We start from the raw sequence: 15,486 nt of genomic DNA on the forward strand, positions 1-15,486 counted from the left end.
GCCTGGAAAAGCGCAGGCTCAGGGGTGATCTGATGGCCACCTATAAGTTTATCGGGGTGACCACTAGTATCTGGGGGAATGTTTGTTCACCAGGGCACCCCAAGGGATGACGAGGTCGAATGGTAATAAACTACTGCAAGACCGTTTCAGGCTGGACATAAGGAAGAATTTCTTTACTGTCCGAGCCCCCAAGGTCTGGAACAGCCTGCCATCGGAGGTGGTTCAAGCACCTACGTTGAACACCTTCAAAAGCAAATTGGATGCTTATCTTGCTGGGATCCTATGACCCCAGCTGACTTCCTGCCCTTTGGGCGGGGGGCTGGACTCGATGATCTTCCAAGGTCCCTTCCAGCCCTACTGTCTATGAAATCTATGAAAACCGAAGTAAATCCCCACAGCATGTTCAAGCAGCCCAAAAGAGGCTACTGCTGGTAAAAGCTGGTTTAGCATGTCAACAATCTCTGGTTCCTGCTGCTTTACTAGTGACTTCCACCATTCCAGCGGCCAGACTTTCTTTCAAACATCCTCAGCAACACGTGCTGCTGAATGGTTCACGTCTAGCCCTGAACTTTCTTATGACTGGCATGATTAGTAAATGCCCATGTCATAGCAGCATTGCAGTTCTTTAGTGCCTGCAATTTAACTATGCTGTTGGGTATTTCTTTTTTATGTTTGTTGAAGTTCTTTCCAAATTTCAACAGCATCCACGACACAGCAGCAATCCTTCTGTAGTTTGTCCAAGGCTATGGAAATAGGTTTTAATGTATTCAGCATACTTTCTACATTTTTTTCATCCAATATCGACTACTCTAGCTGTGATACTTCCATCAATTTTGTCACAATTTTCTTCACAGATGCCCATCGGGAAAAGCCAGGTCTTAAAAAGAACTCAAAGAAGTCAACCCCTGAATTCCGCCGTATATCTTGGGGGAGAATTCACTCGGATCCCCCAAATTTCTTCAGCGAAGCTGAAGCAAACTGGTTGTTAACAGAAGTGTTTTGCAGTTTTAACATTTTCCTTTATTCTTGGAGAACTTAAATCTTTGGCTAAAAGATGGATCGAATGAGCACCGCACTTATAGATTATAGATTTCATAGACATTAGGGGCTGGAAGGGACCTTGTGAGATCACCGAGTCCAGCACCCCTGCCAGAGGTAGGAAGTCTGCAGGGATCAGATGATCCAGCAAGATAAACATCCAAATGCCTTTTGAATGAGTCCAGAGTAGGTGCTTGTACCACTTCTGGGGGGAATCTGTTGCAGACCTCCGACACTCAGATTGTAAAGAAGTTTTTCCTTATATTGAGTCTGAATCGGCCTTCTAGAAGTTTGTGGCCATTAGACCTAGTTTTCCCTTGGGGACCCCTGGTGAACAACTGTTCTCCCAGATCCTGATGCACTCACCTTATATACTTATAAGCAGCCACCAAGTTCCCCCTGAGCCTTCTCTTCTCCAGACTGAAGAGTCCCATGTCCCTCAGGTTCTCCTCATAAGGCTTGCTCTCTTGCCTTTGATCATATGGGTGTCTCTCCTCTGGACTCTCTTGAGCTTATCCACATCCCTCCTGAAGTGGGGGGCACAGAACTGGATGCAGTACTGCAGCTGCAGCCTCACTAAGGCTGAGTAAAGCGGGAGGATGACGTCCCTGGTTTTGCTCAAGATGCATCAGTGGATGCATGCCAGAGTTTGGTTTCCTGTGCCTGCCATGGATCACATTGGTGGCTCGTGTTCATCTTGTGGTCAAGCAAGACCCCCAAGTCTCTTTCGGTCATGGTGCTAGCTAGTGTAGTATTGCTGAGCCTATAAGTCTGATGCCGGTTTTTTTTCCCCCCAAGGTGAAGCACCTTGCATTTCTCCATGTTGAATGCCATCAGGTTTTGGTCTGCCCATTAGGCAAGCGTGTCCAGGTTGGCCTGTATCCCCAGCCTGTCCTCCAGCATGACCACCTTCCCCTATAGCTTAGTGTTGTCTGTGAACTTTGCCAGTCCTCATCTGATGCCCAAATCCAGATCATTAATGAATATATTGAAGAGTACCGGTCCAAGCACTGAGCCCTGGGGGACTCCACTGGTAACCTTGCACCATGTTGATTTGCTCCCATCAACTAGTACCCTAGTATTATGTTTCAGGTTTGCTTCATTATTTTCTTCTAAGTGTCTTCTCATCTTTGAAACATTTGCATTAAGTTACAATACCTGTGATGACTTCATTGATCCTGTGCAATCAGTCCCTAATACATAAAATATTGTGCCATATTTTTAAAGTTTGACCTCAAAAGTTGGATATTCCTCCCCCCCACCCCCCGTACTCATATATAGAAGAAAATTAGCTTTTTAACTCCAGAGTTTTCAGCAGAGGCTCACAGACTCAACATATTATTTTACTTGTTATTTTAATAGATAATACCAAATGTGTACCTTAGGCCTGTGCTGTTTCAAATTCAAATTTCATTTTAAGGTGGTTTATTTTTAAAAAGGAAAACTTAACTGTAATTTAAGTAAAAACAATAGAAAACTGATATAAATTTTAAAAATCTTTCTTTTTTAAAAAAATCATTCATATTTATCCACTTCACTCCTAATGCCCATGGAAGGGAGAGATGGGCCCTAGCTGGGCCCAATTTTTCCCTCTTCCAACTGCTGCAAAGCCTGAATTAATTAGGATAGGGGGAAAATAGTACAACACACAATAATGGGATAAAATAGAAAAACTTAGGCTGAGTATCAGAAAAAGCCTCCTGGTAGTGAGATACATTACATCATAGAACTGTCACCCCAGGGACGGGGTGGAGGTGCTATCATTTGGGATGCTGGCAATTAGTCTGGACAAAAGCCGCTATATGCATGGACAGGAACATGCCAGGATCAACATGATGGATTGCTTGAGACCTACTTGCTCCCTTCTAGCTCAGAAGTTCAATCCTAATATCCCCCTTTGTTTAGTTTTGTCCCACTGTCTGTCATATTCCCTAAGCCTGGCTCAACAGCAGTGCTTCTGATAAACTAAATTTTAAATCCTTTGGATTTTTCCCCAGTGGCACACATTGTTCCTCATATAGCATCAATTATATTCAAAGAAAAAAAACAACCTTTGGATATTGATTTGTTATGGCTGTGGATCTTTGCCAGAGTGAAAGATAATTTTGTATTTATAAATAAAGTGTGGCTTGCTCCCAAAGTCATGAACAGATTGCTTCTTAATTGAATTTGGGAGGCAAATTATATGATGAATTGGGGGGGAGAACGACTCTGCATTTAGTGAATTGTTCACCCTAAAAAGAGACTGTGTGGGATTGAATTGCAAATGATGGCACCAAACATAAGAGCCTGTGCATCCCCCCCGCTTCCCTTGCATCACAAAATGCTGACCTCTGCCGTGTTTCAGCCATCACTTGAACAGGCTTCTTTTCAGAACTGCAAGTGCATTCTTTCCCAGAGATCAGTGCAAGCCTTGGTTTCTTATGCAAAAGAGATGTTTGAATAAACTACTGAGACTAATGAAATCTACAAGCTCTTTGCATATTTTCTCTCATTGTAGCCAATGAAAAGGGGGATAATTGCACAAAGGCTAAATATGGGTGTGCGGATATGCTGGATATTTTCAAACATTGCTAATCTTGCCAGCACAACCAGGGAACACCCACGCCCTACACTCTCTGCAGGGTGATTATTTGAATCATGTCTGTCAGTTTGGGCAGAGGGAATTCTCATCTGTTGAGGCTTTGGGGCCATACTTAGGATCACAATACCCAAACCCTTTCCAGGGAGGCACCAAAGCAATGCCACACCCAGGTGCAGTTCCTGCCCTGTTGCTGTCCACAAGGGGAAAAGAGCCCTAATGACTATGAAATCTATGAATGCGTGAGCTAGGATGTAGAAAGGGCAAGTTACTGAAGTGTATTCATTAGTGGCAATGAAGACCAAGAAATGCACTTCACACTTGCTGCTAAAAGTGGAAAGGTTCATGGGGGTTTCTTGGTGCCTGTGAGTTAGTTCCCCAGTTCTTCTCATTGGCCTCCTAGAAAAATTAGCTTTGCCTTTGTGTCAGAGAGCAGAACTAATAACATTTATAGGGTGCCTGCTGACATGCAGGATGCCTACTCCAACATATCGTAATTACAGCTCACTGATGCAGACTCCGTTAATTGAGTCTGCTGGAGCATGCTAATTAACACGCTCCAGAAGCCTCAGTGTCTCATGTATTCTGCATCCCTGTGCTTCAAAATGGCAGCAGGGGCACTTGAACTGAAGCCTGTTCAATAAGCTTTAGTTCAAGCAACACTGCCACCATTTTGAAGTGCGGAACGCTGAATACACGAGATGCTGCAGGTGCTTAAATCAGAGAGGCTCCCGAGAGCTGCTCTAATTAAAGTTGTGCCACCCTCCCATCCCACGGAGCATGTGTAAAGATGCCCATAGTGCCCAACTGCACAGCAATTACTCTTGACTTTTGGTCCACGATGATTAGAAATGCTGAACAGAAACATACAGACTTTGAACCTGGTGAAAAGCTCTGTAGGTTTGATGCACTGGCAGTAAGTTGTGCCTTCAATACTAGTTGGTGTATCTTGGCTGTGCTTTCACAACCAAGTATAAAGCACTGGTGTAGTTTAACTGGAACATAACAAAGGCATGTTACCAAGGTCACATCATCAGCAACAAGGACTAAGTATCACTTGCTAGCTAGCAGCAGAAGCTTAAGCTCGGTGAAGACTCCAGATATACTCTTAAACTGAAGCCTGACTACTAGCTGGAGAAAATGGAAGCGGACCTCTGAACCACTCAGTGTTATCCTCAACAAAACAGTGTGATCTTCATCTAGCTAGGCTTTAACTTCAACCAAACTCCTCCAAGTTAGCATCCTGATTTTGGCAATCAGTAGGTGAGCTAGAAGGCCCTAGCTTTGCTGTGTATTAGGAAGGATATATGGAGCACAGTGTTAGTTGCTAGCATTTGGACAAAGAATTTTCAGTGGTTCCCCCAGGAGTTGAATGTTGATGTTGAACAGCACTAGAAAGGGAACTGATCCTTTTGGGAGTCTTCAAGCAAGAGGGTAAGACTCCTGTCACTGCATTCCATGTTCTTGATTTTCAAAGGAAGCAAAGAAAGAGGAAGGCTTCATACAATTATTTTAGCTTAGGGATAATGAGTTGCAAAGAACATTGAAAAGTACAGCCTGAGAACATGTTATGGTGACACTGCTGCTGCACCTGTGGAAAGAAAAGCTTTTTGTTATGTGGCAGAAGTCACACTGGTGGCTTCTAGGCCAGTTCACATCAAGCTCTTCTTACCCAAAAAGTGGGAAAGCAACAAATGGCACTGAGGGACAAGACAGACAAAGGACCCCTGGAGAAGGACACTGAGCCTGATGGCATGACCATTCCTTCTACTAACAATACCATTTTGGAATGGAGTCCCTGTTTACAGCATCAGGGGACAAGGCCCTTTCCCTACCATATAGCACATATTCTGGATATATCCTGTTGACAATAGTCAGGACACTTAAAACTCTTTATTGATCCAAATGCTGCCTAACTGCACGTAACAGGAGCCAGGTTGTCTCACAACTCTTCCTTCTATTGATCCAGGAGATGTGATACTCCTACAGCAACACTCCTCATACGACAAACTATACGACACTTCTCATACGACAGGCTATACGACAAGACTCCCCTGCGCAGTCTACCCTGCCACATGCCAAGGGGTCCAGAAGACATTGGTCTCCTCAGCCTAATAAATCACATGAATCAAGTAGGACAAGAAACACCTCGCTTTCCAGAGATGTGCCCAATTTCACTACAGGCAACCCCAGCATGACAGGCTAGCCGGCAGTGACTTAGCCCAGGGGTTTTGAAAGGGCAAAAGATGATTGGAGGACTTGGGATTCCCTTTCTTTGCCAATCAGGCCCCAAAGAGTCACCCTCTATGTCCCCTGATTGGCCCCTTGGGTCACCAGTAGGGGGATAAAAGGGGCAGCATGGTTGACTCAGGGGAGACCAGCAAGGGACCACAAGGAAGGAGCTTCAAAGAGCTGGCAAGAGCTGGGCCAGCAGGGTGGGAGCAGTTGCCCCGGAAGAGCCTGAAGGAGTGGGACCTGCAGGCAGCAGCTAGACCCTCAGCAGCACGTTGTGCGGCCGGCAGGAGAGGCCCCCCACTGGGCTCCAGGATCCCCTACAAGAGGCTGCAGCCAGCAGGAGGGGCTCCCCAGCTCCAGCAAGGATCTGAGCAGTGACCTGAGAGGTTCCCAGCTCTGCTTCCAGCTCCTCCAATAAGAGGCCAGGCAGCATGACATGAGGCTGGGGCTCCTGGAAAGTCAACACTCCTAGCAGCTCAGTATAGTTCCAGTACCGGTGGCTGTGTGGTAGAGTTTCTACCTACCATATGGGAAATACAAGTTCAAGTCCCAGCTGGGGTGACTTGGTGTGAGTGAGCTAACAGGGAGAAGTTCTTCTTGCAGTGGAAAGGGGCTGTTGTGTTCTTCCCCTCCAGGTACCTAGGCCTATATTCCTTGACATTTTGTGCCTTTTATATTTCACCAATCAGTACTGTTTGTTCTGCTGTTTGCATTTTACATTTTGGTTAACCCTGTCTTTTGTTAATCAGATAAATACATCTATGACTGTAAGCATCTAACCTTGGTTGAATCCTGCCCCCTTGGGGCATTGTAGTGTCCCCTATACCCCCTGGTTTATACTGGTTATGTTCCCAGTATTATTCTCTCATTAAAAGGTATATGGTTAAGTCCGCATTGGTGGTCTAGCTCTGCTCTATAGGGGGAGGAGAGTCCCTACACCTCCCACAGCGCTTGTGCACCTGCTTTGATCCCTTCAATTGGAGAGGGGGTACCTCTTGGAGTACCGCCCAGGTTACACCAGCTTAGCGCTCTTAATTGGTTCTGGAAAAACCAAGCGCTAAGCGAAACCACATTACGTGAAACCCATTTCCCCATTGGATTTCATGTAAATAAAGATAATTGGCTTCGCACCAACTGCCAGCCCAGACCCCACACTCCTGCAGCCCCATCCTGCGCTCCTGAGGGACCCGCCTGCCCAGGGATTTATGGGGAGAAGGCAGCAGGGCTCTGGTGGAGGGTAAGCAGTGAGGCCACCCACCCACCTGTTCCCCGCTTTGCCCAGCAGGAACTCCTTCCAGGGATCGCTGCAGGGGGTGGGGGTGGGGGCAGGAGAGCTCTGTGGGCTTGGCTTGCACTAACCCAGGCCCTGCACTCCTGCCAACCCTGACCTTCAGCCCCGCACTCCTGCTGCCCTCCCACTCCAGGCCCTGTGCTCCTGCTGCCCACTCGCTCCTTCATACTGCCACCACTGCTCCTCCCTGCCTGCTAGCCACTCCAGCACCGCATGCAGGGGCAGACCCTGCGCTCCTGCCAGCTCACCCTGGGCCCCGTCAGCCTGGGCTCCAAACTCACACTGCCCAGTCCCCGCGCCCGCCCCTTCTCGCTGCTACTGCTCCTCCCCACTCGCTCTAGCACTATGTGCTGGAGCAGACCCCGAGATCCTGCCACCCCTCTCTGGGCTCATGCTGGCTGCTACCCACCACTTCTCTCAACGCTGATGGCGATGTCACTGCTTCTCCCCACCTCCACGCTGAGCACTATAATGAAATACACTCAGCACTAAGTGAAACCAGGTAGGTATTTTAAGCTGGCGCTATAACGAAACTGTGCTAAGTGAAACCATGTTAAGTGGGGGTTGCCTGTATAGGCACCTTGTAACTGAGATACCATAATGACACCCCATCATCCAACATTTGCTAATTCCCATTTATGACTAGGAGCATCAAATCCAATGGGTGAGCCCAGCTCTCCTCAAATTCATAGATCATAAGGGGCTGGAAGGGACCTTAGAAGGTCATCGGGTCCAGCCCCCCTGCACCACGCAGAAAAGACAACTGGGAGTCAGGTGACCCCAGCCAGGTGACCATCCATTCTCCTCCTGAAGATTTCCAGGGTAGGCAATTGCACCACCTCTGGAGGAAGCTTATTCCAGAGTCTGGACACCCTAGTTGTGAAGTAGTTTTTTGTAATGTTGAGCCTGAAACGGTCTTCCAGGAGTTTGTGACCATTACTCCTAGTTTTCCCCAAGGGTGGCCTGGTGAACAGTTATTCACTGAGCCCTTGATGTACACCTCTGATGTAGTGGTAAGCTGCTAACAGGTCCCCTCTCCACCTTCTTTTTTCAGGCTGAAGAGTCCCAGATCATAAGAACTTGCCTCATTCAAAGAGTTATATCACTCCTATGGTAAGATTTTATTTGCTTTCTTGGAAGGAGCTGCCTGAAGCACTGCTATATCTGACATGATTAGAACACACTGCAGCATTGCAGCATAGTGACAAGCACAAGTGTTTAGGCACATCACTGAAGTCTGAGCTTCAGCTTTGGACATTAGGGCTGTCTGAGAACGGAGCACAAACCACACACAGAATTTCCAGACTCACAGGTTAAACCTGGTTCCTCCCCGTGTCCACAAAAATCATCATCAAAAATGCTCCTTTGCCAAGCTTGACAGTTCAAAGATGCATAGATTTAGATTAAAATTTGCACAGAAGATAATCTCCAGTAGAAAACCTTTGTGGGTGCTTCTAGTGTTCTGGGGTTTCTCTAAGGAAGATTTTGGCTGGTCCCTTGAAAAGTCCTTGAAGAGTAATGTCACAAATAACAAAGATGAGTGACTTTCCATAAAACTGCTTCCTTTCCTCCTGGATCCCCCTGAACCAAAGGGATAAATTTGGGTATTAGAGTGCCAAGTGGAGGGTTATTTCAATGGGTAAGAGCATGTGAAGTGAGCAATTTATAGATTCAGTCTATCAGCTTCTATACTCCAGACCAGACTATAAGCATGATAAGCTCAGACGTATCTAGCACTTCAGGGCTGGCCCCTCTCTCCTTATTGATCTGCTCTTGCCCTTGTAGCTCTTCACCCACTGCCTTGCCAGGCCCAAGCTGCTCCTCTTGCTTCTCCTCAGCCAAACATGTGGCACCTTCCAACCCAGGCAACACCAGCAGAGATGATCCAGGTGACCGTCAGCTTCCTCTTCCAACAAAATCCATTGTTCTCAGGATTCCTACAAGTCCACCAGTAACATCACAAGCTCAGATTCATACACATTTGTGAGCAAGAGTTCATTTCATCACATGCTATGCTCTTGCTCACAAAAGCTTATGCATCTCTGATTTAGTTAGTCTAAAAGGTAGTCTCTACTCTGCCGTCTATCCAATTTCAAATACAGTCAGCTGCCTCCAACATCACAATCAAAGAACAGGTGGAGACAGATAACATTTACAGAAGAGGAAAAAAAAACAGACAATGAGTTGTATTAATCATCTAGCCAGACGAAGCTTTACTTTGTTTAGATTATCTGCAGTCCCAGTTGTAGCTGTCACACACCAACTACTTTCCAAACTGCTGGTAAGACATGATCCTATCCCCAAAGAAATCCATGCTGTGCCTTCCCAACCCTTGTCTGTCATCTTACTTGGAATTCCCTCAAGGGTGGGGACTGCCTCACTGTTAACCAAGATGGTCCTCAAAGGAAGCACAGTACCTTCAAGAAGATGGGGCTGGGAACAGAAACGCATAAATAACTCAACTAGACCCCAAAACCATGGATCCAATAGAGACAGTGCTTTTATGGCTCATTATACATTACCCCTCACCCCTCCCTTTTCTAACTTCTTTGTACTCCACATGTTATAAATTGCCCATTTCCATTTCAGGGGGTTAAATTTATTAACACAATTAGGTTACACTGAAGCAAATGTTCTAACTTGTACTTATCCTGGACTGTGACTGCTTCTTTCCCCACACATGATGAAGGGAGCTCGAAGCCTGAAAGCTTCTTCTCTCTCTCTCTCATCTATGCAATTTGGCCCAATAAAAGATATCACTTTGCCTTATAAATCTTGCTCCTCTCTCATCCCTGGACCATCATAGCTACAGCAACGCTGCTAGACAAGTGCCTAACCGACTGCTGGTAATACTGTAACACAAGTAATTAATATACATACACTTCGTCCAGTTTTAGACAGAGAACACTGCCTCAAGGCACATCCAACCCACCTTTCTGCTTCAAAAATTAAATTAAATTAAATGAAAGGAGGGAAGGAGAAGTCTCCAGCATCCCTTGTCACCTTCATACCACCTGACATGCTACTGATAATACAGTCCACGTTCTGTACCAATCCCAGGCTAGGTCTGCTCAGGTCTACCACCCTCGCCAATGTGGCATGTGATCCCTGCCCCATCATGAATTAAGTAATATGACTCACAACTGTTAGGTGGGGCTCATCTCTCTCATCCTCATGCCAAGGGAAGAACTGCGTATGCCCTATAGTGTTCTGGTAGGCTTTTTCCTTAATTACATACTACAAGGCATTCACTTTCTGCTCTATTCAAGGTCTCATACCACCTTCAGCATTTGGCATCTAAAAGTCTTCCAAGCAGGACAGTGAACATGACAGCTACCATCTGCCATACATTTATTCTCTCATCGTCGCCCCAGAGAAAGCAGCCCATGTGGTGGAGTGTTTTGCTTTGGTAGGGGGTTATTTTGATTTTAGAAGACCATGTAGATCTGTATTTATGTTGGAAAAGACGAAATGAAAAAAAATGCCTTCCACATGGAGAGGACCAACCCCACTGCCCACCCCTGCCCCACAAAACGCACAATCTAATGCAAAACCTTACTGGCAGCCTCAGAAACAGTGAGGCAAAATAACTTCCCTAATGAACAGGATTGCCTGTTAAGTTCTCTCTCACATTCCCCCAAGAGCTCAGTATTCCCCACATTGTAATGAAAAGAAGGTTTAGGCCATTTGGATGCATTAAGTTCAGCATCTGCATCAATATTTAAGCAACTACGGTAGCGTGATCTTTTTCTAAGATACTAAGCAACCAACAGACACCACAAAAGGACCTCTCGGTGCAGGTCCCTTCAGCAAAGCACTTAAAGAATATGCTTAAGACAAAACCTTAGGCATCCCAGTGGGACTTAGCACATGCTGAAACGTTATGCACTGTATCAGTTAATCAGGGCTCAGGTGCCTAATTTCAGGCCTCCATGATTGAAAAACTCCAGCTCACGTGACATGACAAAAGCCAGAGGCAAGCAGTGCTGGGGAACAGGATTGGGCTAGCTAACAGAACAGGGCACAGGAAAACATACCACAGGTCAGGGAGCATATTGGTGAAATGAGACCCTGCCACCAGATACCCTACTGCCTGCTGGATGAGCAGCCTCATGCACACACACCCTGATCATCGCTGGATGCAAGCAGTAAGTTACACCGTTACAGCAAACCTGGTGCTGACAACGTGAGCCACGGTTTGCAATATTCATGAAATCCCCCAGAATATTCATCACATACAGCTCCTTACCTCAAGAGTTTAAATGGGGTTATACAAATGGATTTGCCTAAGGGTGCAGACACATAACACCATACATAACAAGAGTCCAGTCTACTTCATTGTAAAAGCAGAGCAGACAAACACCACATAACTTATACCAGTATGGCACTGTACTCCCGGGTAAAGCTACCCCTGCGAAAGTGAGGAGGAACTATACTTGCTAGTGTAAATGCCAAGGACCTTTACCTTTTGTTCGGCTTTTCTCAGTCAATTTTATCCAAGGGTAGCTCAACGCACACTTAGTGGCCAGGTGCTGTAACCACACCTAGTGCAGGCAGCTAGCTTGAGAGAGCTGATCATGATGGCTCCTTAACACAGATGTGCGTCGCTTAAGTGACTGTCATCTGTCTGTACCCTATGCCACAGAACAAATATTTATAGTATTTCTACAGCACCTAGCAAGACCAATACTGGACCAGGACACTATCACACTGGGCACTTACCCACATGGAACAAAACAAAGAACAAAAAAAAAGAGAAAGAGAGAAATTTATCTCCTCCCTGGTGGAAAATGCAAATCTCCATTTTGTTCACTCCATTTTCCAGAAGAGTCTTCTCTATCATAGACTTCTGAGATCATATTTTCAAGCTTTTCTCAGCAACCACAAGAGCTAAGAGCTCAAGTTATGCTGAAATCTGAGATTCTATTGTAATTGCAAGAACTTGGTCTTAAAAACAAGCCACACAGCATCACAAAGCTTGCAAGAAACTACTGAGTTGGTAACACAAGGTCCTCAGATTCAGCCCAAGTTTGCAATTTAGATACACTACTGTCAGCAAAAACATTCTGCAGAAAAGTCGCCACAGACCTTCAGACAGCAATTCCCTCCAGGCACTACTGCCCAACAGCTTGTCTACATTGCCTCTGCACAGAGCCCAGAAGCACTGTCACAAAGCACACTTCCACCCACTCTCACTAAATCCCAAAGTAATGTAGCTGCTTCAAAGAGGCTCTGAGCGCATGCACAGAGCTGCTCCAAAGCTCTCCAACTCAGGCATGCTGAAGCAGCTACACTGGCTCACTGTAACGCAGCGTGAGAGAAGCAGGCAGAGCATGCTTCTGAGCGACACCCCTGGCTTGGCACAGACTGACTGATTAACTGATACAGTGCATAACATTTCAGCATGTGCTAAGTCCCACTGGGATGCCTAAGGTTTTGTCTTAAGACATGCCCCTGGTCTTGAATAGGAGGTAACAACTCAATATATGTTTAAACTTTACCTCTTACCATCCTGTGGGATCTTGTGCCCTCCCCGCAACTTTTGTAAAGCTGCAGCTCTGCGCGTCTGACTTCCAGAGCTGTCAGAACCAGAGGTGCAACTGTCCGGTCTCTCAGCGGTGACACAATGCTGGGCCAATGTCACCTTTTTCTGCTGCTGTCTTGTGTTGAGCAATCATTTATACACTGATTTTAAGCACCAAAACAGAGGCGAGAATGTTAACCCTTTCTGACAGCCCCTCTCCACAAACAGCACCCTGTTTCTGCTGCCCCTACACCCTGTGCAGCTGCCACCCAGACACTACTGCTGCTCTGCCCGTCCCGCTGCCAGAATCAGGACTGGAGCTACTGCACAGAAGATGCAGGTGCGGAGAGTGGAGGTGGCACTGTCCTGGCTCCCTTCTGAGCTTTCCCCCACCCTCCTTAGGCAGCACCCAGAGCTCCCGCCCTGCTAACCCACCCACTCTTACACTACCAGTCAGCATTTCCCTGCTTTTGCTTACATATTTATTCCAACTCGCTCTGGATGCTCTGAGCAGGACAGCTGAGCAGACTGGCTTCTTTATCTCATTTTGATTTTTCTTTAAAAAACAAAAACAAAACTACCCCGTGCTGATGCTGGAATACATGCTTGGGTTTATACGTTCAGTCAGCACTGGCCTTCCAAAGGGCATTTTCCATGACATTTTGTCTCAAAATTCACTCCCCCACCCCCAAGCACACACAGGGGTAGCCTCGCCATTACACGTAAAATGGGCCTCCCTTGGGATGAGGGAGGAAACGCCTCCTTATTAGTCTGGTATAATTGATAAAAAGAACTGGTGTTTTAATTTGAAAAATTAATACATCTCAAAAGAAATTCACTAAAATTACATTTTGCCTATAAATTAACTATTAGGACGATTAATGATACTTTGACCTTAAAAATCACTAGGTTGATCCCAAGGACAACTGAAGTTATTTGTGATGACAGAGTTAGAAGATTAATAGATGAATAAGCATATTACAAACATGAGTTACATGTTCAAAATGCTCATAAGCACAGCATTTTAGCTGGGTTACAGATATATAAGCAAGCTGTTGGCCCAGCCATTTAAGAAAGAGTTAATTGACTGTGAGAATAGCTTTATTTATAAAGTGTTTCTAAATGGAGCCATAAAGCAAACCATGCCCATCTGAGAACATGCTGCAGAACTAGAAGAAATATGCTTCCTACTGACAAAGCTTCACTTTCTCCATGCAGAGTCTTGGAAGCAGAGGGGAAAACACTCATTTACACAGCCCTGAACTTTGAGGGTTGGGTATTTCACAGGCCAAACTAGGACCCAGATCTGCACATTTGATTCTGGCCTCTCTGAAATCCTCTGAACCAAAAGCCAGGATACAAACTCACCCGAAGCGTGGTGAAGGTTTCAAAACCTGGATCCCAAGATGGCAGCTCAGGTTCACTTTGGATCATACTGCCTTTTCCTGACTGACCCCCCCTCCCTGCAATTCTTTTCTACTGATTCCAGCCTGAAAGACAACAGGCATCAGGGAGGAAGGATTTACTGTCAATAACTTCTAAGCACTCAGCAATCCTGTCTTGAAATGCCTTTTGGAGGCAATGTGAGCCTCCATCAATAGGGTGACCTCTAAGCACACCGGATATTGAAATTCACTATATAATCAGCGTGATATGCTTAAACACAGCCAAACTGAATCTATAGTGGGAAACTAAGCTAGCAAAATAATTAAAGGATTTCCTGGATCTGGACTGCAGGGCTTCTCACAGGCCGGATGGAGTCATTAATCCCTGTGGCTGCCAGAGCTGTTGCTTCAGCACAGCTCCAGATCCCAGGTAGTTAATGCCACTGCAGCTCACCCCTGCTCTTCCCCTTCTAAACCCTGCATTTGGGTATCAGGTAGCAGGGGTAGGGGTGGGGGGAGGCAGAAGGCATTAACTCCACAGGTTCCTCAGCTGCACTGAAACACCAGGGATTACAGCTGCCACTGCACAGGCTCCAGCAGCCACAGTGATGAGATGAGTCCCACAGGCTGAATCTGGCCACCAGAGGCAGAGAGTCTTCCCTTGGCTGAGATCATCAGACACTCCTCAAATGTGAATCGCTACCCTCCAGTGGCTACAATGGGGCACAGTAGCAGAGTGGTTAAGACAGCTCCCTACGACTCTGAAGGGGTGAGCTCAAGGTGTGCTCTAGACTCATGGTGAAAGCTATTTCTAGTTGACCTAGCAATAAATGGGCACCTAATCATTCAGGCTGGGGAATCACAGACAAGCAGATGTGATGCCAGCCACATCACTCCCTTGTGTACCACTGATTCAGAAACCGTGAGCCTTAACCACACGAGCCCAATGGGTCAGTAGACTCTGATGGACCTTTGACTACATTAGAGCCATGGCCCAGAGATTCAGCCATCTGAGCGCGCCCTGCCGCTGTTTCATTTTGTGACCTTGGATAAATCATAGAACTGCCGTGCCTCAGTTTCTCCAGCTGCATATGGGTAATAACTTACCCCCCTATCAGATGTTTGTAATGCATAATTAACAAGCACCTAGAATGCACTGGAACCCTTAAAGGTGTGAGAGAAGCAAATAAACACTACCCAGGAGCTGTTCAGTAGCAGCATTGGATCCTTCATGACCAAAGTCACTTGGAGACTTGGTTGCTACCCTAGAGCATGTCCTTCCCTTTTCCTGGCTAGGACTTGAGTGTGGCTTGCACACTTAGCATGAGGAAGGGCTAGCAGAATCTAGACCATTTTGTTTTGGTGTGAAGATGTACAAGCTGGTGCTTCTGAGAACCAACAGCTCTACAGCTCTCAAGCCTTTGGGAAAGAT

General features: G+C 46.2%; 1 protein-coding gene across 1 annotated transcript in view; it reads right to left on the reverse strand.

Annotated features, from left to right (window-relative positions):
- TLL2 (tolloid like 2) overlaps positions 1-15,486 on the reverse strand; it is a 194,797-nt gene that overhangs the window by 107,645 nt on the left and 71,666 nt on the right. The window lies entirely within an intron of this gene.

The sequence above is a fragment of the Gavialis gangeticus genome, unplaced genomic scaffold, assembly GCF_001723915.1.
Source record: "Gavialis gangeticus isolate Ggan-Ray unplaced genomic scaffold, GavGan_comp1, whole genome shotgun sequence".
Taxonomy (NCBI): domain Eukaryota; kingdom Metazoa; phylum Chordata; order Crocodylia; family Gavialidae; genus Gavialis; species Gavialis gangeticus.